We start from the raw sequence: 25868 nt of genomic DNA on the forward strand, positions 1-25868 counted from the left end.
ATTAAAAATATTTATTCAATAAAGCATACTTTAAGTTATTTTTGAGTCAATAAAAGTTTGTATACTTAAAAGTAAAAATATTCAATTAATATCCTTAATTTGCACTAATATAATTATTTCTTAAATTTATTTTAAGTAATAAATTGATGATATTAAAAGTTATAAAATAAAATAAATTTGTATCATTTAAAAATTAAATATTATATGTGTTAACTTTATTATTATTAATTTACAGTGGATTTTCAGAGAAACTGTTAAAATCAACTTGTGTTAATTTAAAAAACTATAATACATAACTATAATAGTTTTAATGTTTTTTTCAAAATGATATGAAAAGTGAATGTTATCGACCTCAATTTATATGAGTGAAGTTAATAAAATTATAGGTTATAAAAAATATTTATGTATGTATCTTTATTATTAGACATGTAAAAAATGCTTACTCATTGCTAGTGTCCGGTATTTGATGTTTTTATATAATATAATTGTTGATATACACACAGAATGAATGAATACACGTTGAAAAATTATTTTCAACTTTAAATGTACATATAAAAAACATCAAAAGTCATATTTTAAAGGAATAAAGGATATTTTAAAGTATTTTGAAAATATTTGTATTGAAAATTATATTTTCTGCTTAATTGTAATGTATCGTAAGTACTTTAAGTATTTGTAATATATATATAATAGATATTTGATCCAAGTTCGTTATGAATTTTAAATTCTATGACATAAAATCAGCCACTTATTGTTACCATTAAGTACCAGTTATCAACTCTAAAATTTAATATTAATAACTAGTAACCTGTTATATAATATTATATTAATAAGTAATAACTAATAAATAGTTATTATCTGTAATTTTATTAAGATTAACATCTTAGTTTTTTTTTTTTTTTGAGATCTAGTTAATTACTTGTTTATTCATTAAAAGTTTGAAACTTTAATCAATTTTATTATTTTCAATCAGTAATTATTAATTTTATATAATTCTAGTTCTAATAATTTAAATGAAATATTTGATTTATTAGAATTCATATTTTATTATTTTTACTAAATATTATGTTTTTAGTTTTAAGCATAAATCCCTGAAAAATAAATAAATAAGAAATAAGAGTATAGTTTTGAGGTACATACTATATTAAATATGCATTAAATAGGGCGTACTCATTTATACATTTATAAATACGTATGTGTAAAACAGGAAAATGTTATTAATGTTGGACGAATGAAAGGTATTGTGAGCATAAAAAGGGTTACGATGTTAATTTTTTGGTTCTGGTAGGTGCTTTTAAATTATAGGTAGAGGTACTAGGTTTAGTTTGTATATGTTATTTTATTTTAGAAGTAACTTTCAAACAGGTACATTTTTTAATGTTATAAAAGGAGAACATGTTTTAAATGATTATATCCTGGGGTTATAATTATATACCTTAGGGCTAGTGTAAAAATATTTTTGACAAATATAGGTATTAAGAAAAAAAAGAAAAAGTTTTTTGTAGCTAAGATATTTGATTATACTGAGTTTTCGCAATTACGTAGCTATTATGAATTTGATTAAATGTGGTATCTTGTTGGTATATAAAGTAATAGTCTCATCATCCTTCGTCAATAAACGAGTTATTATTTTTTATGTGTTATATAATAAAACCTACAGTTATAATTTATTTTGTAGGTCGATTGATAAATCCGTTTTCAGTAAAACTGTCCAAATGTCAGTTAAAGGTTTTACAAGAGTTTCCAAAATTTGAATCGTTAAATATTAAAAATTAATCCAAATTATAAAACTAAAATAAAAGTAATTAAATATATGTGTATTAAGATTTAAGATTATTGCAGATTATATGTATAGAATATTTTTTTTAATCTCTACATATTATTATAAATCACGAATCTACAATATGTATTTCAATGTGTACATATTAATAATCACTAATTCAGTTACAATAATGTTTAAAACATAAACACAAGGGATATAACTATATTATAAGGTATATACAGAAGTTTCTTAAACTCGGAACTCCATATATCACTTTTCCTTTTTGTTGAAACTTGTTATGTTTCGTAATTAGTAAACTACCTACTTAAACAGTATTCGATAATATTAGATATAAAACATATTATTGTTTTATAAGTTGTCTACTGTAAAAAATATGTGTATGTAAGCGTACGCGAGCGGGTGAAGTGAAACTTTTTTTGGAGATTAAATTGACGGTAATAATAATCACGATAATCCAAATTTGAATGCTGATAAACAGAAATTAATTTTTTTTAATTTACCAATGCCATAATAATGTTTGCTTGTTTTCATTTTGTTACCAATAAATTTGTCGTTTTTTGTATCTACCCTCCATAAGAAATTTCACTTCAATAAACACCACATGTATTAAGTTGAAAACATAAGAAGTAATACAAACCAATTATAGTTATGGCTTATGGAGTTGTTTTTTGTTAAAAAAAAACCAGGGAAATATTGTAGGTTTTGAGTGAGTTAAATTTGAATTCAATGACAAGTCATTAGTAAAACACGGATGTGTATGTAATAAAAAAAATAAAATACGTACATTTTTATGTTGTTATTTTTACAAAAATATGAATTATGTAACAAATAGATTTTTTCAACATTAATTTTTGAAATTTATTATATTTATAATTTATATAAAAGTATCACATAAAAACAAATGGACGAACGACACTAGCATAGTTACTAAAGTACCTAATATTATATTGTATAACAAGAATAACACTTCCAAAAAAAGTACCTTCAAACATAAAGTTTGAAGAATTGTAATTAATACAAAAGGCAACTATAGATAAAAATAAAACATTGTTTTAATACTTTGTACCTATCAAAAAAAAAAAAAAATCATTGTAATCGTTTAAATTTTTGTAGACTGAATAGTGAACCTCCTAGTTTGTTATTTACCCTATATATATTAAAGGGTAACATGTATAGAATATCCCACAGGGTTTCAACAATTTTTTTGGTGGTTGAGTAATTTAGTTTCCATACTTTTCATTACTTGAATTAGTTCAAACACCATGGGATGTCTTGTTCACAAGGAAAAAGAGTACGACTTGTACATTTTGTATAATCTATTGTCTTATTACATTTTATGAATTATAGTTGACTATAAGGATTGTCGAATAAACATTTTTTATTATGAGTCATATTCTTATTAAATAATTAATAATAAAATTAAAAATAGTAATTTTTATAAGTAAAATTAAGGTTTATATCTTGATAATTATTAAGTTGAATACAATTAATTTTTGTCACTTTCTGGAATATTTTGTGGTGTATAATTATTGTACTCGATATTGTTATTATTTCAAACGTAATATAATAAAAAACGTACTAAAATCATACCTGAAAGATTTTTAATAATATAATAAAATAAATATTTAAAACTAAATATAACTATTACCTAATACCCGAAACCTATAATTACATAAATATTAATAAATGATTCATACATTTTAATTTAGAAACATATTATACTTCTAATATAATCATTTATACTTTATAGTATTAAAGTATTTAAAAAGAAAATAACTCGAAGATAAACCATATTATGTTTTTACTACTTATTGTTACTCTAAAATTACAAAAGTTGTCTGTTTCGACATTACTTTAATCATTAACATTAACCTTAAAGGTTTATAGTGATATGACGTACATAGTAGTTTATATTTCAAATGTATTGAGTTAATAATATTATACACTATTATCTGCTTTTATTTACAAAAAGTCGTTTAGTTCACAAATAACTACTTTGCCATTTTCACTTAAGAACATAAATCATATGAGTGTGTGTCACGGTTCAATGATCTGGATTAACTTTCGAATAAAACTTAGTTTATACTGCTCCTGCTTTCCCAGACTTCTCAACCCCTTCGGGTAAGGTTGAATCAATTTTGAATTGCTTGGCGAAAATTCCGCCTTATCGTCAACCGCCATTCGTCGTTTGTCATGGTGCCTTTCACACGAAAGACGCCCAATAGGGCTTTTTTTTATAAAAGCGACTTCTGTCTAAAAGCTACACACCAATACAACTACAAAAACTAAACTAAAGTGTGATATTTATGCGGCAAGGTTAGTAGGGCAAAACAATGCATGAATTCAATAGAAAAATGTCAAGAGCTCGGCGTTATTGCGAAGATAATATACGTTTTTCATTATAACGAACTAAATTAATTCTATGGTTATTCAAGATTTTTCTTCAGTTTTTTTGTTTATAAATTAAAATAAACTCAACAGTCTTAATTAATAGTCAGAAATTAAAATCATGCAAAATATGTTGATAATATATTTTAACCTTAAAATGTCTTCTCTGAATTTTTATAGGTTACATATAGAGCCGTATTTAAGTGTAAAAGGAATGAGGGGGTTGGTTCAGGTCTCAAATCTCATGATTTTTACTCAGATTTAGAACTTTGTTCTTAAAAAAATTAATGGAAAAATTGTTTTCAAAGGTTACATTATTAGTTATCAGTTTATTATAAAGTATTTCAAAATGTATGTATTTTAGAATAAAACAAAGAAATTTATTAGAGATACAGTAATGTTAGACTTAATATGTAATAATTAATAAGTAAATTACTGTCGTACCAAACTTATAATAATGAATCTAATTTGGTCGGAAGTTTATTAATTTTGAATCAATAAATAGTAAAAAAAAATAAAATATACTTGTAAATATAAATTTATGTTTAGCTTTGCAATTATTTTTCCCCATATCTTGCAAATTCTAAGGATGACCTGGGTTTTATAACGCATTATAATAAAACCACTGTAAAGATATAAATTGAACCAAACACTTACATTCAGTTTAATATTGATAATCTACAGTTTGGAACTTCAAATTGATATTTAAAGTCTACACGTCAACCGGTTTGATCCAGAGAAACTCGAAAGCCTTTGTCGTCCGTCTACCTTCGGCCAAGACTTATTTGGGATTTCGCAAAATTAAATACGTATATATTTATATGAAAATGATTTGTTATAAATCGAAATTCACATCCAGGATTCCGCCACACTGCACAATATTAAATTATATACACACAGTTGTTGATGCAATGTACGAAGAAAAAGCGTGAAAATATTATGATTGAAATTCGGATGGTGGTAGAAACGAAATAGACGTTGAGAAAAAGATAGTTACGATGACCACGAAAGCTAAAAACCTCACTAGACTTTAAAAATACATATTTCGGTGAAACTCGTTCGCCTACGAATTCTATAGAGATGTTCTATAAATCTATGGTCCTCCGTACACCCGCAACCACGGCTGTAAGCTTGGCCATGGTGACTTCCGTTCGATCATTGTAAATCTGTGTTCACAGCCACATCGTCTGTCGTGTTGTGTGCCTTTTATCGTATTCTGTTTGGCAGTTGCAACCGTGATATGAGTTTCAACCCATGATTTACCAGAGATTTGGGCAGATCATAATTTTTGAATACGACGTAACCGTGAACCCGTTTTAATGATGTAGGTATTTACAGTGAGCCAGTAATCGCGATATTTTTTTGGTTAGCGTTCTAACACACGTACTTATAAGTGTATATCGTAAAAGCTTGGAATCCAAGTAAAACATTGGTAAAATAATTATGTGATTAGCATTATTGAAGCTTCATATTATTGATTTAGTCATAATAATATACGATTATATATTTGAATGATTTTATTTACGTACAGACGTACAGTGTATACTATAGATCTGTAAGTTATAGTAGTACGATATTATCGTAGCCAACAGTGGTATAATTGAATAGGTTGTGAATTTTGCGGGGCAAAAGTAAAAAGTATTCCAAATATATAGACATCTCACTATCTTAGTTTTTAAAGTGTCAGTATGTATAGATAACAGAGATTTAGTATTATTGTATTTTACATGACTAATTCGTAAAAAACATATTGTTTGTAATAAGATAACTTGAAATATGCTTAACAATATGATTACCTATGAAAAAAATACAAATTACTGAATATAATAAATTAAAAGTTGTAAAAATGATAATATTCCTATACGAATGATAGGTTTAAATGGGTCGCTTTTTTCTAACTAGCCAAGAATGTTTTGTTTGTAGTGAACTATTGGAAAAAACCTATTTTATTTGTATATGTATCGTATGGGACAATTATGTAGATACAATTTACAGAATGTATGAAAATCCATCAAATTATATAATATGTGTAATACACTGTGTGTAATAATATGCCAATGTGTATAGCGTATAAATAATAACAACAGTAAAAGCAGTATATTATTATGTTTTAATGGATACAACAATACTCAGCACTATAAGAACGAATTTTACGATACATTTTATTATATTCACGTGCAGCTTGTAAAATATTTTGAGATGATTAAATTATTCATAGGTACATTAGAATATTATTTTATTGAAACAACTAAAGATTTGTTTTTAATGACACATATTTTTAATTAAAAATTTAAGTATAGAATTTTTGATTGACAAAAAAAAGTAATTTTGGATGAAACTGTGAGTTATTAATTAAAAAATATTTTATTTTATAAAATGATTTGCTACAAATGTCTTAAGTTTTCACAGTAAAATAAAAAATATTTTCAATATGACTAAATAATTTTTACGTACAGGAATTTAATATTAATTGAGTAAGAATAGTAGTATTTTTAATAATATATTTAAAAAGCCAGATAAATAAGTCAAATAGTTTTTTTCTTTTTTGAAAGTCTTTACACAAATTACACTCTTTAATATTTTGTTGAGTAGTTAATTGTTTATATCATTAACATAGATATTTTTGACATTTAACGAAGCAAAATATCAATATGGTAAAAACTTAGTTTTTAGAAATATTTTGATATTTTGTTAATAAAAATAAAAAAAAAATTATTTAATTATTTTAATGCCAAGGACATAATAAGGATTTAACATTGATTTATCACGCGTTTTTGTATCTCTTATAAGACTTCAATCATTAATCCTATATTGTGTATTCATATTGCTTCCCAGTGAATTTTATATCGTGTGATTAATAAAAAAATTCAAAGGTTATTGCTTAAATTAAATAATAGTCATTGTCTTTTCATAAAACGTATGGATGTTATAATAATGTGTTACATTTTTTTATATTCTTTATTTATACATTGTTCTTTGTTCTCGGATATTATGTGTACTTAAGTAGTTTATCTGTGATGGCCATATAAATACTTTTTTTGTTATATTAAGTGTATAAAATTTAAAAATTTCTTATTTGAATTTACTTAACTAATTATATTCAAATTATTTTTGTGCGTATTTCGTTATAATAAATATTATTATTATACAACTACTAGCGATGTCTAAATAAACTTAAAATGTTGTTTAAATAGCAATTTATTGAAAACAATGCTTAAACTTAAGAAGGTTCCTATCATATACAAGCATATTTTTATAAAGATAACTATTAATATTTGTGTAAAGAAAAATTTATGCACTGATGTTATTTTTAAATATTTTATCTGAAAATTTCTTTTAATTACATAAGATTTAAGCAATTAAAATATTGTTTGCATTGAAAAAGTTGAGTGTTATAATACAAAGTCTAAATATTTATACAGTTCATAATGCTTAATAGCTACTACTTATGTGTTTGTAATACACAGGAATTTGTAATTTGTTATAAGATATTTGTAAAATTTTTGGTCATATTTGCTCAAAAAATCATATCGATATTAAAATGAAACCTTGAAAATGCAGTCTTAATCGATATTGCAGATAAATAATACACAAATATATATATATATTATAAATACATATCCGAGTAAATTGTTCATACTTTAATTAGGCCGTCTTTATTGTGATTTAAGTAGAATTTATTTTTATGTCATGAAATTGAGATTAACAGTTATTAGTGTATGTTTGGTATTTTGATCATTGTAACCCAATTAAATTTCAACCTTGATAGGTACATATAATAATCATTAAGATTGGCCAATTTCCAATTAGTAGTCAGTTTTATTAATACGATTAAATATAGATATAGTGATGCTAATTTGTTTTATTCAATAAGACTTGTATGACTACTGTGGACTAGTAAGTAGGTATATGAGTATTCTAAGAATATACTTTCCGGTTTTAGTTGGTTAAAAAATATAATACTTGACATAAACCATAATATTATATTGTGTCATAATTAAATTGTGTACATAAATATATTTAAAATGCTAAGCTTAGATGTCAATTAACTAATTAGTTTATTGATTTAGTTAAATCGTTAATATTTTTAAAATTTTTAAATATTTTTGTTTATATTTTTTTTTTTTTTTTTTTTGCTATTGATGTTAGTTATCTATTTAATGACGAACAACGAGAACTCTTTTATTTCAATTCATCTAATTTTGAAATACTTGAAATCCTTAAGTAATAATTAAAAAAAAATAGCATCGGGAAATTTCATTATAGTATTATGATTAATGATTTAGCCTTAATTAAGAATATTGATGATATTGACTTATTATGTAGTTACGCCTTTATTGTTATATCTTCGATACAACTTTTATATTATAAATTAATGGTTGTATATAGTGGCACGTGACACAGAGAACGATAACTAAGGACATATCAGTTTTAATATCGACAAACCATTGGATTAGAGAAACAGTTCTGACTTTTTTTAGTCTACTATAATAGTGATTACGTGACGTTTTTAAAAATAATTTATGAGTTAAGATTTAAAACTTGGTTAAATACAAGAAGGAAAATTAGAATTATTATTGGATAAAATTATTAGATAATCCTATCTCCTGTCTCGTAGACAATAATTAATCATAAACATAAAAAAATAATAATAGCGATATTACTTTTGTACGTATTTTGATTATAATCAGAAATACCATTGATATTATGTAAATTTAATTTTCTGGATTATTGTAATAGCTTAAATTATATTAATTGTGTGTCATATAAGGTTATCGTAATATAAATACAATTTTCATTATAATGAAGGAAGTAGGTATATGACTTTCTATAATTATTTGAGTACACCGAGCAGGTGCAGTATTCTTAACTACAATTCTACAAACGATTCCATTTATCAACTGTGACTATAGGGTCACCTAAATAATGCTTAGTAGATTTTGTATAACTATAGTCTGTGTGTAGAATAAATTACTTTCTAGTGAAATAAATAAAACTTTTGACATTTAGCATATATATATATATATATATATCAACGTGAATGTTTAAACGTATAATGTAGCTAACATAAATAATATTCTAGAATAATTTAATACAATTTCGATGCTTTTATACTAAATATAGTTCTTACAAAACATTATTAAAAAAAAAAAAAAAAAATATATATTTTTAATACTATTGATACATTTTTGGTAATGTTATAGTTTATACGATTGTTTTTATTGTCAGGTTCATATTAAACTATAGAATGTTATATTAATTTATTTATACATTAATATATTATTAAAGTTATGTCTTACGAGTATGTATATAAATAATAATTATTATAAAAATAAAATTTATTTTTTATCCAAGTGTTAACATTAATTTTTATTTAAAATAAATTTGAATAAATTAATAAAAGTGGATAATTAATAAAATAGTCGTTAATTTAAATAAAAACTATCCTATAATATAATTTACTTTTATTAAAAAATTAAGTTTAACATATTTGTGATAATTATTGATTTTTTTTCTATCAATAAATAATAACAAAAAATGTGGGCTGTGTACGAGTTGATTCCCGGGTACCTGTTTACCTACACCGATACCGCTGAGTTGATTCCCGGGTCATTATATATTTTTTTCAATATTTAGTCAAATATTCAGCCTATTAACATAATTAAAGAAACACCACGAGGAGGTTTGCAGCCAAATTTTTCAAAAATGTTGTTTTTTTAGTTTTTTCATATTTTGAATATCATTCAATTTTTTTTTATCAATTATTTATTGTATTATATTATAATTTATTAAATAATTATTAGTAAAAAAAATTAGTACATAAGTAAAATTGTAAAACACATTGTTTTTAAAAACTGGTATCTAGTTATGAGACAACCAGTATACCGTTACATCATTTCTTTCAAAAAACTTTTTTTTCTTGGTTTTTCATGGATTTTAAGTCCCATTGCTCCTGCATTTATAATATATGTTTTCGACTGCACTTCTAATAGCTCAATCTATGTGAATCATGGATATTTTATTTACTTGATAGGTAAATTATATGTAATAGTTAAAATTACAACAAAATGTATGTAAGTAGTTATAATTACTAATTAATATGGACTATACACAAAAAAAGTAATCATAAAAATTAAAAATAAATTAAAAAATACGTTATATAATTTCTAAACCCATTATTTTTATTTAAAACTAGAATCTTAAATAATGGAAAAATTCTTATAATGTTATTATCAAAGATATTTTTATACTATTTTTACTTTTATGAAATATTATTAATATTCAATATTCAATTTAAAAAGTTGGATGAAGATTTGAAAACATACACCAAAATACGAATTGATAAGATTTTTTTTGATTTTTAAATTTATTAAAATACTACTAGTTTGTTATCTAGTTGGTAGTTTTATATTATGATTTATTTTTTTTGGATTATTAATTGTGTAACTTATGAGGAATACAATTTCTAAATATATATAACCTTTTGTTAATTTCTTTTTAGTTTTACATAATTATTGGCTTAACATTAAGATGTGCCAAGTACTAACATATTATTATACTTGTTGATTAATATCATATTTTATAAATTATGAAATGTCAAGTTCACATAAGGTTTAAGCAAAATTCGACATATTGTAACTATTTATTTAATGTTATCCTTTTTAATAATAAATTGCATCCATTCATTAAATTTAATCTGAGAATCGTTTATAACGAATGCAAATCATTAAAATAGGTATCGTGTTGTGTTAATTTGAACAATTATTACAAATTCGTTCGGTAGACATCTTAAACAATGGTAGGAATTCTGAGTATGTACTAATTGTAAGTCTAATAACTATTTGCTTTTCGTTTACAATGAATTAAAGTATTAGTATTAGTTAGTGTATTTTTGAATTATTTTAATCTTACGTTTAACAATATATATATATATATATATATATGTATTATAATAATAATGGCAAAAAAAAATAAATAGACGACGTGGTTGGGAAAATTCTTAATGGATTCTCATTAGTTTCATAACTTAAAAAAGTTTCAAGTTGGTTGTCTAAAAACAACACAAATTGATAAAAGGGTTTTGGAAGGGTAAAAAATAAATTTTTAATTTAAGTGATTAATATTTGTCTTGTCTCTAGGGGGTTTTGAAGTGTTTTAAATAAAAATTTAAAAGTTGTACCAATATTTTCTAATAGCACGAATAATAAATCATATTAGTACAACATTTGCATTAACATGAAGAAGGTAAAAATTCATTTTTTTTTTAATCATTAAGTATAAATTTAAAAATAACACATAACTCTGACTTTATGGTAGGTTATGACTTAAATTACCATTAATTATTGTTATCTACAGGCAGGTTTAAAGGGATGCATTTTTGAGTTTAATTTTTTGTTCATTTTAAAATCCCATAATACCGATAAACAATACCTACAAAATGTAATGTTATACTTTATTCTAAATTAAATATAAAAGGTTCTTCATAAGTCTTCTTACAGAAACCTAAAAATATCGAAAATAAATATTTACAATTTATTTGTATATTATATTATAAACCGTTACAAATGAAGTAAAATATGTGGTTTATTTTCGGTAAAAATTAGATAAACTTAGCATATTATTAATAAGAAAAATAAAATGTTAATAGCAATATATAAATAATATAAACAATAAAATATCCTTAGAAATATATTTTGTAGACTGGTAGAACTCAGAGACTTATCGAAAACCAAAAGCATCCCTGGCAATAAGTTACATTTTCATCCTAAATTATTTTATCAACTTTTCTTTCTTTTTTTACTTTTCTTACTTCAATAACTTCATAATCATCAGTTATATCGTCAAATTATAGTTTACCAGTCAAATTATTTTTTATGGATGAAATTGATATACTTGTTAAATTATTTTGGCCCACTGTGGTCAGTAGATAGTTTTAAATAATTTTTAACTTAGTAAAACTTTTTTCATATGGAGCTGTGGTTAGTGATGTAGTCAAAAATATTGTAAGCGCTATTGTTATATTTGGATAGATATCTTGAAAAGTATAAATATTTGAAAATTTTAACATATTTAATTGTGTTATTTAACCGAAATTAAATCATCAATGCTTTACTTTTAGTTCCAAAAATAATTCTGGACTATCTATGTCACTACTATAACTGTATGTCAAATTATTGACCCAGCATTTTTAGTCATCTGAAGGCGAAACTTTAGAAGAGTTTCCAGTTAAAAATTTAAGTTTGATGCAATTTCTAATATTCTTTAAAATCTTTAATATAATTACCTATAACAAAAAATGAGTCTATAAATCGATTGAAAACACTGTACTCTAGATTATTTAATATTTTCTTCTGCAACTAAACCCGGTAACTTAATTGACAGTTTCCAAAGTCTTTGGTGGAATTTCACTGCTTTACAAATTCCGATAAAATGTTTAGTCATTCTATTTTATATTTTTCTTCATTGAATGAATTATTAAAGCCGGGTTTTCATTATTTCTTCGATAGATGTGATCAAATCGTTTATTTATTTATTTTTTTTATGTCAATATTTAAACTTTTTGGCTGTAGTAAAATAACGTAATCAATTTAACGTGTATGCTATTCTATGGAACATAGATTATGTTAGAATATAAATTAAAATTTTTTTTTATTAATTACATTTTTAGCGTTTTTTCTCGTGTCAAAGTTGTTATAATATTTTTATTTTTTTCATTTGTTGTTTTTAATAACTTTAAAGTCCTTCTAAATTATTTTAAGTGTACTGATTATTTTTTCTTTTGTAGGAGTGTTTGTAAATGTATAACTTTATTATCATAAATAAATAATAATCACATAATTACCCAGTTTTTTTAAATTCAATTCTCATGATATTTTTTTTTTATTTTATTATGTTATAGGACTAATGTAGGTATAGGTTTTTATTTTTAATTTTATACTAACAAATATTTTGTGCCTAAATAATATACTTATCTGTGTTGGTATCAACTTAAATCTATATTCTTTAAAATACTTATTTTTAATTCTTTATTCTTTTAATTCTTTCTAATTTTCTCAAAAAGGTTATATTTTGTAATATTTGGCTTTGTGACATCGCAGAATATCGACCATCTCAGTTCAAATACGTTTTTCGTTTACCAGGATAGCATTGAATTTAAATTTAGTACATCTATTATAGTAACTTACTAAATGATGAGAAATTCTTGATACTTTACTATATAACAGAGAGATTTCCATGGTTTTTTCTTTTTGTTAATTGATGGTACATAAGTGTATTTGATTTAAACTTTACTCTTTTAGTAATACGAAAATATAATTAAAACTTTTTTGGTATGTTTTGAACAATTACGTTTTTTAATTGGATTAATTAAAAGGACAATGTAATTTATTATTCTTAAAATGTCTTGAATAATTTAAATTTATTTTTACTAAATGCATTAAGATTGAGGTATATTATTAACAATTATTAAATAATTTAATATTAAGATGTCATTTTAAAACATATTTCCACCTCAAATATTTTTTCAAGCACTATGATTTTTCTATTTTGGAGCACTAAAAATCGTATACAATTTTTAAAATAATAAAATATTGATAAACATTAATTTATTTAGTATGAAGTAATATTTTATTGATGTAATGTGAATTACAGAGTCATAACGTCCTATTTCCAACAAATAGTACGTTTTGGTGTATTTACCTAATCGATATAGTTCATTTTATATCTTATATTTCTATATTATACCATAACGTAGTTTTTCTAGAAATTGTTGATTTTGAACTTTAATATTAAGTTATATTTAAGATTCTGAGCCGAGCGATTAATGTATTGATTTAATATGTTTATTTTTATTGATATATTTATTTTTATGTGTTGCTATTACCTTTTAGAGCAGTAAAATTCAATTTTCAACTTAGAGGGTAGTTTCTAGTAACTTCAGTTACAGTACTTTCAGCACTTGTTGAAATACAGAGGAAAAATGAGGATTTAAATGCAAAATTAGTTTTCAACAAAATCGATTAAATTTAAATTAAGTTTGAAAAATTAATGTAAGGTTCCTCATTAGTAATTTACACTGTAATCAAAAAAATCCATATAGTATTTTGCAAACTTGATTTTTTATAGACATTTGAAGTTAAAATTTGATGTTTAAATGAAGAATAACGGCTGTATAGTTATTTTTTTATATTAATTCAAAAATATTTTCCTTAGAGATTTGAAACTTTTACGTATAATATATATATATATATATTTTATTTAAAAAGATTTTATTTATAGTCTATTTACAATGTATACGAGTAGTAAGTTTGATGACTTATAGTATTATGAAGCATTAGGATTTATGGATAGGTACTTAGGAGTACCATCCGATAATCATTATATTTTAAATACATTAAGGCATTTCCAAAAAAATTAGATTAATCTTATAGTATTGCGTATATTTTATAGTATTAACTGTATAACTATAAATAGTAATATAAATTGCAATATATTTATATGATAATAGGTTGACGGACAGAACTGTTGTTCGTTTGGAATGACTGTTAAATTGAATTAAAATTCAACATATCCAATATAGTGATTTATTCAATGACATCGTATTCGAATTTTACTGTATAACAGAACGGTTAGCTACTTCCCCCTTTTTATAAATATAACCCATGTATGCTTGTATGTATAATTATAATACTTTTGAAATAGTACCTTTTTAAATGTTACCCATTTTGTTGTCTGTGTATAGCTTAAAATTTAAAATTTTGTAATCGGATTACATAGAGTAATCTAAGTAAATTATATGTTATTCAAAACTTTTAGTATATGATTATATTTATAATAATAAACGATTTTTTTTTTTTTTTACAAAACTTTAAACGGTATTTATATTTTGCAATAACTAATAACCAGGGCTCGAAAGTTCTAGGAAATGCATATTTTTCTTGGTTCATCCTAGAACAACCAAAGTAAGTTACAAATATGTTTCACACTTCTCTGATGTCATACATGAAATTTTATTTTGCTATTTTTTTGCATATTTACGGTTTTTACTGATATTTTGTTAATTTAAGGTTTTTAGTGCTATTTTTGGGTATATTTTCACATAAATACATATTATAGGATAATTATAGGAGTTATAAATGCTGTTTATGGGCATATTTTTAAAAACTAAATTTAGTTAACCTACCAAACAGCCGCCTACGAATATGTGAACAAAAACAAATTTTTTCATTTTAAGATGGTAATCATCCGAAACAAACGGCTTTAGACCGTTGTTATCGTCGATTAAATCGAACAAATCCGTTCGTTTCCGATAACGATAATTTAACCCTTAACCTGTTGATACCTACCATCATATTCTGTGAAAAAAATTAAAAATCTGTAAAATTAAGTTTATCTTAAATTTCATGTTGAAAATTTTATTTTGCATATTTTCCAATTTTTAGTGCTATTTATAAGTGCTGATATTAATGTTTTTATGTGCATATTTAAGCGCTAATAGTTAATTTTTTTAGTGCTATAACTTCCGAGCCCTGCTAATAACTAATTAGGTGGTTAAATAATATCGACGCAGGTACAACTATAATATATCAAAAGTATATTTTAAAAATAAAAATAGAAAATTAAAAGAAAAGCTCGTACGCCAGTATCCTATTAATTTTAGTCAAAACCTTATAACATATTATACATTATGTGGGATTATTATACCAAATAGATTAAGTACCTAGTTACTTTTACAATTATTGTGTACTATAATTAAATTCCCGTTAAACTTTATTATACGTATAATTTATCGAAATAATGAATACAAAAATCGATCTAAATGCGTCAAGGGAGTAGGGACTGACGTAATTTTAAAGGTATTGTGCCCGTAACGAAAGGGTCAACAGACTATACAACTGCATCAGAATTGAAAACCCCACGCGACCGAGTGAGCGGTGACGGAGGAGGCGGCGGAAGCGGCGGCAATGGATTAATTTCGAACGGTTATTTTCGATATTTTGAAAATAAATAGACGAAAACTTGACGAATGTAAACCGGTAATAACCTACTCATCCTTTTCGCTCCGCACCGGCAACAATACGTTCATTTTCAAGTTTACTCACTCCACACCTGCACGGCGTTTACCCAGCAGCATCTCTTAAACAAATAACTCGACGTCGGTCGGGCCGAGCGGAGGCGTCGAGCAATTAATTTTGAAATTATAAATTTCATCCGCTCCGGGACTAACGCACTCGACCGTCAAAGTCCTCGTTCTCCGTGGTTACTGTGCGTGGGACGGGGTGCGGGATAACGCACGGTGCGCCGGCTAAACTCCGTGCGAAAAGAGGGTAAACGAAAAAAAAAAAATGCGCTTACACCCGCTCAAAAAATATAAAAATAAAGCTTTTGTCGCTTGTCCCACGCGAACAGTCGACCGGGACGCCGGCGTGGGTCGGGGGTTGCGCGGAACGAGCGAGCGGTTTGGTGTAGGGGATGGGAGGAGGAGGGGGGAGCGACGTGACAGTTGCAGTGTTTGAGAGTTGGACTAGGGGACTAGGGGATGGGAAAAATTATCCCTGGACGAGGATGCGCGCGCAGCGCTCGTGTCACCCGTGGCAACGGGAGGATCACCGCCACCGCAGCCGCAGCTTGAGGACGAGGCCCAACGGAGTGGCCGGGCGCGTGGTTAGCGTGGCGATGAGCGCGAGCGAGAAACGGCCCGCGCGGGGGCGGGTGGCGGTAACTGACGTGTCGCGCGCGCCGCGTCTTTCCGACGGTCTCTCTCGCGCGCGCTGGCCGCCGTCCGCCCGCTCCCCCTCCGCCCCACCGACCGACACCGGTCTGGCGATCACTCTCTCTCGTGCCGCCGCTTCACTGCAAACGCACCGACACGCTCGCGCGCGCGCACACTGCCGCCGACGACGACTGGCGCGCGCGGCAAACGCAATGATCCCAGCGCCGAGCTGTGCAGTACACACAGCGTAACGGTCGCGGCCAGGCGCCCACTTCACGTTTCGATCGCGCGCGCCACACGCACACGAGACACCGTCGAACACGAACTTTCGCGCGCGATCGACACGATATTAATTTTACCATTACCGTCGTGTCGATATCACAACAACAACAACAACAATAATAATAATAATAATAATAACAGCAACAACAACAACAACAACAATACGACAATAATTACCCGTTAGTATTAATTGGCGCCCACGTCGACCATCCCTACCCGCCGCTCAGTTCGCCGGCGATTTCGGCGAGGCGGAAACGGTATATACCGTCGGTGCCGGTGACGACCACGGCGACTACACGGCACCGTCAAACGATACGATAGAATATCATTCATAATCGTCGAAATCGCCTTTTGCCGGGCCGGTCGCTGTGGGGCAAACGCAACACAACCGGTCCAGCACGCGGCAATGTGTGACGCGACATCGCAGCAGGTACACGTGCGCCGGTGCGCGCGTGTTTCTCCGGGTCTGCGCGCCTGCACGACGTCCGTTTTCTAAAACCGTTCCATATAAGTACGACAACATAACATTATCATTATTACTACGTCGTTGCACGTGCGATTGTAATCGTCTCCGTAGAGTAGTGTTGTAATAATAGTTAAGTATTATTCGCTGTCCGCGCGCAGTTGCGGTGTTATATTGTTTTGTTTCCGCGATACCTTAACGGCGATTAAGTGGAAAAAGTCTTCGCAGTCACCGCGCATCGCCGTCATGCGGCGCGGGCCGTCCAATCACGTCCACCGCCGTCCACGCGCCGGTCGTGGCGCCGCCGCCGGCGCTACCGGCGTCCGTCGTTACGCCGGCCACAACCACGACGGTCGTTGTCCGTCCGTCACTGCAGTAATCGCACCATCACCACCACGTGTCGCCTGCCGATTGCAGTCGTCCCGCGCCTATTAGACGCTCACAAGTAGGAATCTTATTATGTTTTACGTAGCATTTTTATTTTTGTTTATATTACGATGTATGTCTAAAAACGCCGTCGACTCGAAAAAGCATCCATTTTTAAGCAGGACAAACAAAAAATAAAAATAAAATAAAACAATCACAGATTTTAAACACATTTGAAGCTATATTATCGGGTTTTATTTTGAAAAAAATTATGTCGGAATTCTATATTTGTGAAAATATTGTATGAAATGCCAATGTTTTGTCACGTTCATGTTTTCGCAAGCTTAAGTAGGAGATTTTTTAATGTTACACAGGTCGCTTTTTTTAATGATAATTTGTATCATATTATAATTGTTTATCATATTATTGAAGGAATTTCATGAATTAATATAGTAGATAACATCAGGTTTTATTTTTCAGTTCGATAGATATATTAGATAAGTGATAGAAGATAAAGGAGATATTATCAAATTATAGCTTATTTTTTTTGGATCCGGCTATTTCAAAACCTCAAAACAGTAAACTTGGTACAGACGGTTTTTTCTATGTCAACAATTTTGTCGTGATTGCGAAGTTGGGAAAATTTGTGGGAGAGGAGGGGGGGGTTAACGGATTAGCTATCTTATGCAGGTACGTCTCGGTACGTTTTCTTCTGTCACGAGGGACTACTAATATCGGTGTAGGGCTACCTTGCACAGTTACAGCTTGACGGCGTCGTAGAGTACGTGACATGTTTTTTTAATACTCCAAATGCATGTATAAGTTGAACTCATATCAGTTGCATCCCTATTACAGTAACATTATGCACAGCGATATAAATTATATATAAACTAAAAACATGACAAATTCTTTGACACTAGAGTCGTTGAGAATAATATTATAATATATACACCGTAAATAAGTGGTTGTTTTTATAGCTATCTTATATTTAAACGTTATAATGTATTGTAATATATGTAGGTACATTGCCAATTTACCATAGGAGTATAGTAAAGTGAATGAATAATAAATCGATTTATCATATATGGGTCTTAATAATATTAATAAAAAAAAAAATATTCTAAAATTTTTTCAAATTTAAATAATTTATCGCATTTTTATTAAAATTTAATGATAAAAAAATCGGTGTTTAGTTGTAATGTATACATTGATTAATGATTCATATGTTTCATAGTTGAGTCAATATTTAAAATTAGTTATAGTATAATATGTAATATACATTATACATATTAAATTACTTATTTGAACTGTGTTTGATATAAAAAAAATAGTAACTTAAAAAAATTGTATAATGCTTTGCTATTCTTTTATTATGATATTTCTATATGGTATATTAAGTATTATATATTTTAATAAAATAATAAAAAAATGTAATAAATAAAAAAAAATTATAATATATTACATGATTACTACAAATAAAATGTGCAACGCATTAGAAATCTTTATTAATAAAACGTGTGTAAATAACAATATTATTCTATAGATACATGTTATCTTTATGAATGATTATCACCTAGGTCAATGTGTATTATTTTATTGTTTATATAATAGAAAAATAAGAAGTATGTAGTATAAGTGCCTTTATATTTTTATAATAACTAATAATAAATTTAATATGATTTAAATTATATTAATTTTTCATTAATTATTATTTTAATCAAACAGCATATTAATATTGTGTAACTTATTACTTATTAGGCATAATTTGTGATATCAATTTAAATTTTACTGTTATTAAATTATATGTAATTTTACAAATATATACTATTTATATACTAAATTAGAAATTGGGGTACATCTCCATCAATCAAGATTGTTATTGTTACACTTACATATATGTCTGATTTTATATAAAACATATAAATAAAAAAATAATATATTAAAGTCATTAAAAACTATAAAATTGTATCACGAAAAAAAGATTAAAAATAAGTTATAAGAAATGGGCGGGTTACTGACATAGATTCTTACATTGTTGTCAATTTTTCACGGATGTCTTAATAGCTACTGAGAAATTTAAGAAATTAAATTTCGGAGTTTTATCTATATTCAATTTTTAGTCTTTAAGGGATTTGCTTGGAAATTTTCGAGCAATTTTTCATCTCCTCAAAGGAATCTAATCGGATAATAATAATAAAAAAAATTGTTAATATAAATTATAAACCAAAATTATTAAATAAATTTATGATTATAAATACATTTAAACAATTTCCGTGATTAAAATATACTTATATATTTATATTATATTGTTTTGTAATCCGAAACAGGTAGCTTATATGTATATATGATTTAAGTTGACTGCTGGTATATTGAACATATTATGTGTAATGTGTTCAAATATCACAATATGTCTATGGATAATATGGCGCTTTATCTCAAATATTATTTTTAACGAAACGTCTTAGTTTTATGCATAGTTTCTTTACTATTTTACTTACTGCCAATAATTGCTGTTATGCGGGGCCGTGTCAAATTATACTGTTTATCTTCATGTGTATCGTCTTCTTGGTTTTTTTAAAGTCCAAGCCTTGTTTTGTGTGAATAGGGACACTACCATTAATCTCTCTTTAACACCATTGTCTTCATATGGAGATGATACTCGTTCACTTGATACTATTCTAATATATTTTTTTATGTATGTCTTTTTTGATATTCCTCTTTCTTCGGGTTTATTGATTCATCCTTTCGTTATATTGGCTATAAAGAGGTTATATCTTGTTAAATGGTCCATGAGTTGTTCGTTTTTTGATCTAATGATATTCTTTTCTAAAATTTGGAGAATTTCTGCATTGCTCAACCGTTCAATCCAAATAATTCAAAATAGTCTTCTCTACGTCCATATTTCCATTATTAAAATGTTTTAATTTTACTAGTTAGTTATTATAGTTTACTTTAATAGTATAGTTTAATTTGGTTGGAGATGTGCTATTAGTTTAATTTTTTACATTCATCTCAGTCAACATATTTTTTTTAAACAATTCTTTACAGACAATAGAGTTCTTTATTGTGCGTTAAACTTGGAGTTCCAAAAACAAAAATAAAAATGTTATATGAAATTCAAATTTAAAATAAAACAAATTGGATTAGTTTAATTTATGAAAAAAAAAAATAGTTTCTATAATTTATTTTACTATAATTTTTTATGAGATTCAGATGAGACATAAAAGTATTTGCATTTTTTTATATTTTTTCGCAATTATTTGCCATCAAATATTTATTTTAATTTAAACAAAATGTGTATAGTATTCTGTCTAAATAATATTTTGGAATTAAAATCCAAAACTTAATAAAGGTTATTGATAATTAGCTATAATGTTAGAATAGGTATCTATCTAACTAATATGAAAAATTAATTCCTCTGCCTATAGTTTTCATAAGTTTGTTGAACATTTACTTTATAGCTCTACTTAACGGTTTGACGTACTCATATCATTGAAACGACGTTAATAGTTAAGTTCCTAAAATATTTTAACTAGAATTTGATGTTTCCGTGATTGAAAAAATTTGGATTCATTAAAGTATTTTATAAATAAAAATATCCAAAATAAAAATAACTCCTTTTAGTGAATTTTTTGAAATTAAAATGCATTTTAATGGGTTTTTTAGTGCATTGAGTTCACAGTTCTATTAATAAAATAATTTTACTTTATTATAATTGCAATTTTTTTCTCGATATATCATTTTTTGATAATTAATTATGATGGAAAATTTATATTTCATTACTAAAAACCTAACTTTAAAATGTTACACTTATTTTTGTTATTTAATTTTTTTAACTAAATATTTGTACAAACCATTAATTATTGGTGTGCTTGGAAAATATAAATAAAAACCAAACTAAATTAATTAAATGTTGAAAAAATATAACCACAGTAAATACTAAATAGTTATAAAAAATGTACAACATTTATAATAAAATGTCGGATTGATATTTGAAGAGATGAATGGTATTAATATTTTTGAAGTGGGTGTATTGTCAAGTATGTCATAATGGTATGCTTAAAAAGTACAGATTAAGTAAGGAGTAAGTGAAGAGTGAAAATGGACAGAGAGGTGATGACAAAAGTCATAGATAAATATAAAATATAATATTTTTATTGTGGTGGATATAATTCAATTTACATCATTTTTAATCATAATATTTTTTATTTGTATAGGGAAAAAATTGAATACTAGTTATAAGTAGATCGGGACTGATATAATATTATTAACATTCTAATAAATACTAAATAAATTAATATTTTGAAAAATTTTTAAAATTATTTAATACTTACATTAATTTCTTTGTATTAAATTGCATATTATAATATAAATTAATTATATTAATAATATATTAATATATATTTTTATTTATATTATTTTTATATTATATTATATTTTTTTATTATTAATTTTTTCTTTATGTATGTATCTAAACTAAAAAAATGTATTTAAAAAAAAAATAATTTAAACAATGCACATGGTTTTTTTTCTAAATAACTCTTTTATGTTGAGTTAGTTTTTTTTAATTTAAATTTTTATTATGTTTTCAATTTAATATATATTTTAGTATAATTTCTGATTTCAGTAAATTTACTATAATTTTCAATGAAAAAATACAATCCCAATAACAGCAATTTGCAAAAGTGAAAAGACTGAGTTATCACTATACATATTTTATACATATTATTACATAAAACTATAATATACGTGAATAATTAATTCAGTTTCAAGTTTGTTATCCATAATAAAAGCCTACAATACAATAACTTTTTTATGGTTTTTAAACCTAAATCCTACCTATTTGGTAGGTAATTAAATTAAAAAAAAAATTTAATACAATAGTCTATATTATTTTTATAAACTCAATCTTCAATTCAAAACATGAAATATAATTTAATAGAGAAAAAATAAAAATAATAATGAAAGTCGAAATTCTAGCTTAACTACAAAATCAGAAATATAATTAATTTAGATAGTTTTCGTTTGTATGTGTTGATCAGAAGTTTAATAATTATTATGCATCGATTATTAATGTTAGACAAATCTCATTATCGATTATATAAAGTGATTTACCATTTTACCAGGCATGTTCATCCATATTTTTCGTTTCAATAATACATTCATTCATTTTCAGATTTATGGAAATGTTAAGTATACTTAACAACTATATTTTAAACCATTTAAGAGGTGTCTAGTTCTAATACAAACTTTTTTTTTAACTAGAATTTCTAATTCTACTGTAATTTTTAAGTAGAAAATGTTTTTTTAATTTTGATGTGTATACGTTAAAATTTAAAATTTATAACAATCAACTTTATGTATTAAAGATTTTATTTCTTTGAAAATGATTGGCTTAATGATAGCTAGGGTTATTTAAAAATTATAGTAATTAACATTAATAAATTATAGAAGTGTTTTATAACTTATATAAAATTGTCTAATGTATGAGTATATAAATACTAGATACAATATTGTATTTATTTTATAATTGATTTAAATCTATTATTAAAGATTATTATCCTTAGTACGTAAATTTGAATTACTCCGTATTTTGATTTAGATACATTATTTTTTTTTCGAAAATTCGTCTGATTAATCATTTATAGAAAAAAGAGCAGTTTTAATTTTTTAATATGCTTACATCAATACATGGAACTCTTAGACGGTATCAATATTTTAAGTATTTGGAAATATAGTTTTTATGTAGGTATAAAAAAATTATTCATAAATTTAAAATTTGAATAAATAGATTATTCTTGGATAAAATGGAGGGAGCAAGAATGCTTGGTGAATTAGTTTGTGTTTACATTTTTCCATAATTTATAATGTTTTGTTTTTTTTGAATTAATATAGAGTGGAATAAGTAATAAATAAAAATTGACTAGGTAGCCATTAGGTTTTTTTTAAGTGGAAGTGTTTACTGAAATTTTTGTATACTTAGAATTGTGTAACATTTTCAATTATAATATGTAGTTGATTTGCGTTAAAAAGATTGAATCCTATTGAAGGTTAGCCTTCTAGGTTTACCTATGAATTATGAAAAATCTTTAATAACGGAAAACGTTGAACGAAAATAATATGAATTCTGGCATTTTAATTAAATAAATCGATTCTGTCTGCAATTGTTTATGTTCAAACTAAGTTACGGTAGCTATTCAACTAAGCTCTGAACACAAATAAGTATATAGACATATATTACTATAATGCTGTTATACATAAAAATGCACATAATTTTCGTTTTAAATTTTTTTTTTTATTTATATGTCGGTGTATCATACAATTTTTTTACCACTGACTTTTAAAAATTATACCAAGAAATCATCTTAAAACTTCCTTTTGTTTGTTACTGTAGCAGTGCTGTCTATTCAACATTATATATAATTTAGTTAGTTTTATATAAATGAAAGGTTTTTGATGAAAAATGTTAAATACGATAAATACATTATTAAGGCAAGTAAGACAACATGGTTATACTATAATAATGCATATAGCGTACCTATACGAAACAATTTCAATTTTCCTCTTTGGTTAATTGGATGTACACGTGGACGAGTATGGCTTTAATTAATGCTCTTGAAAAACTAACAAGTTCAATATTCTTACCCATTATATCCTGACCGTTCTTCTAAAACAAGCACACAAATCGATATCTTGTGTACAGTCCAATTAGTAGCGTACTGGTCAACATAATATTGATATGTTTTGTTTTTAACTATGAATAGTGACCACATATTGTGAAAATCCATTAACTCAGTGATTGTTGAACTAATATATCATATATATTATCACATGTGCAAGAGAATTCGTAATATTTTTCTTTTTCAAATTTGCATTGGTAATACTTCTAAGTATTAATTGAAAAATAAGAGCTGCCGATATAACATAAGTATTTAACTGAAATGTTTTTAATTGAACACATTTCTAATATATATAAATATCACGCTATCCAATGGTTTTAAATTATAATACTATCGAGTTTACACAGAACTAATCAATTCCTAAGTTTGTTTGAAATACTTAAACTCATTCTAATAAAAGTTTTTTTTATAAAATGTAATAAAGGAGTTACAGTATAGTATTAATGATTATCCCTTAAAATGAAATGTTTTGTAACAGTTAAATTTTGTTTAATATTAATGCTAGCTTTATTATAGTAGTATTACCTAATTATGATTTTGAAATTAACGTAAGATATGTTCAAATAACAAATGCTAAAACTTAAAATAAATTAAAATTGATTACCAACACATGAATTAATATTTATAAATTTATGTTAAACAGTTGAATTAATGGTATTGTTTTTTTAAAATCATTTTTAGACATGGGTTTTTCTACAATATTTTGAATTAAAAATAAGTTTCACTTGTAATGTGTTTGTTTAATAACTAATGATACGTTTATTATTTTAGTGTATGTTTAGGTACTGTACCAGTAGCCAGTAGGTACTGAAATAATAAACTATGCCAAGTTTAGACATAGAGTAGTTGGAAGATAATTGGAACACACACTACTTTGGTAAATAAGTTCAGGCCAAAGTGTATGAAATATTTTATGTAGTTAGGAAATGCTCTGCCATGTCTAAGATAACTCTAATTTCAAATGGTCGTTGGCAGTTCTTGGGATTAGGTCGTGTATATATTTAAAAATATTTGTGGAGTACAATTTCAGCATAAAAATAATCAAATACAAAATTTGAGAAGGAGCTTGTTTGTTATGGTATTTAATGATAACGGACATTTTTGATGTAATATTATTTACTACGATATATTATAAGCGAGTAACAAAATATTGGTGTCATATATAAAATATATTTCGAAATCGAAACTCAAACT

At 26.0% G+C, this 25868-nt stretch overlaps 1 protein-coding gene across 4 annotated transcripts in view; it reads left to right on the forward strand.

Moving 5' to 3' along the window:
• Positions 1 to 17133: 17133 nt before the first annotated feature.
• LOC113551005 (cGMP-specific 3',5'-cyclic phosphodiesterase) overlaps positions 17134 to 25868 on the forward strand; it is an 83221-nt gene continuing 74486 nt past the window's right edge. For all 4 annotated transcript variants that reach the window (XM_026953003.1, XM_026952996.1, XM_026953011.1 and 1 more), the window contains exon 1: positions 17134 to 18073. The gene's annotated coding sequence lies outside the window, so the exon portion shown is untranslated. The remainder of the gene's footprint in view (positions 18074 to 25868) is intronic.

Source organism: Rhopalosiphum maidis, chromosome 1 (assembly GCF_003676215.2).
Source record: "Rhopalosiphum maidis isolate BTI-1 chromosome 1, ASM367621v3, whole genome shotgun sequence".
In the NCBI taxonomy this organism is placed as follows: Eukaryota; Metazoa; Arthropoda; class Insecta; order Hemiptera; family Aphididae; genus Rhopalosiphum; species Rhopalosiphum maidis.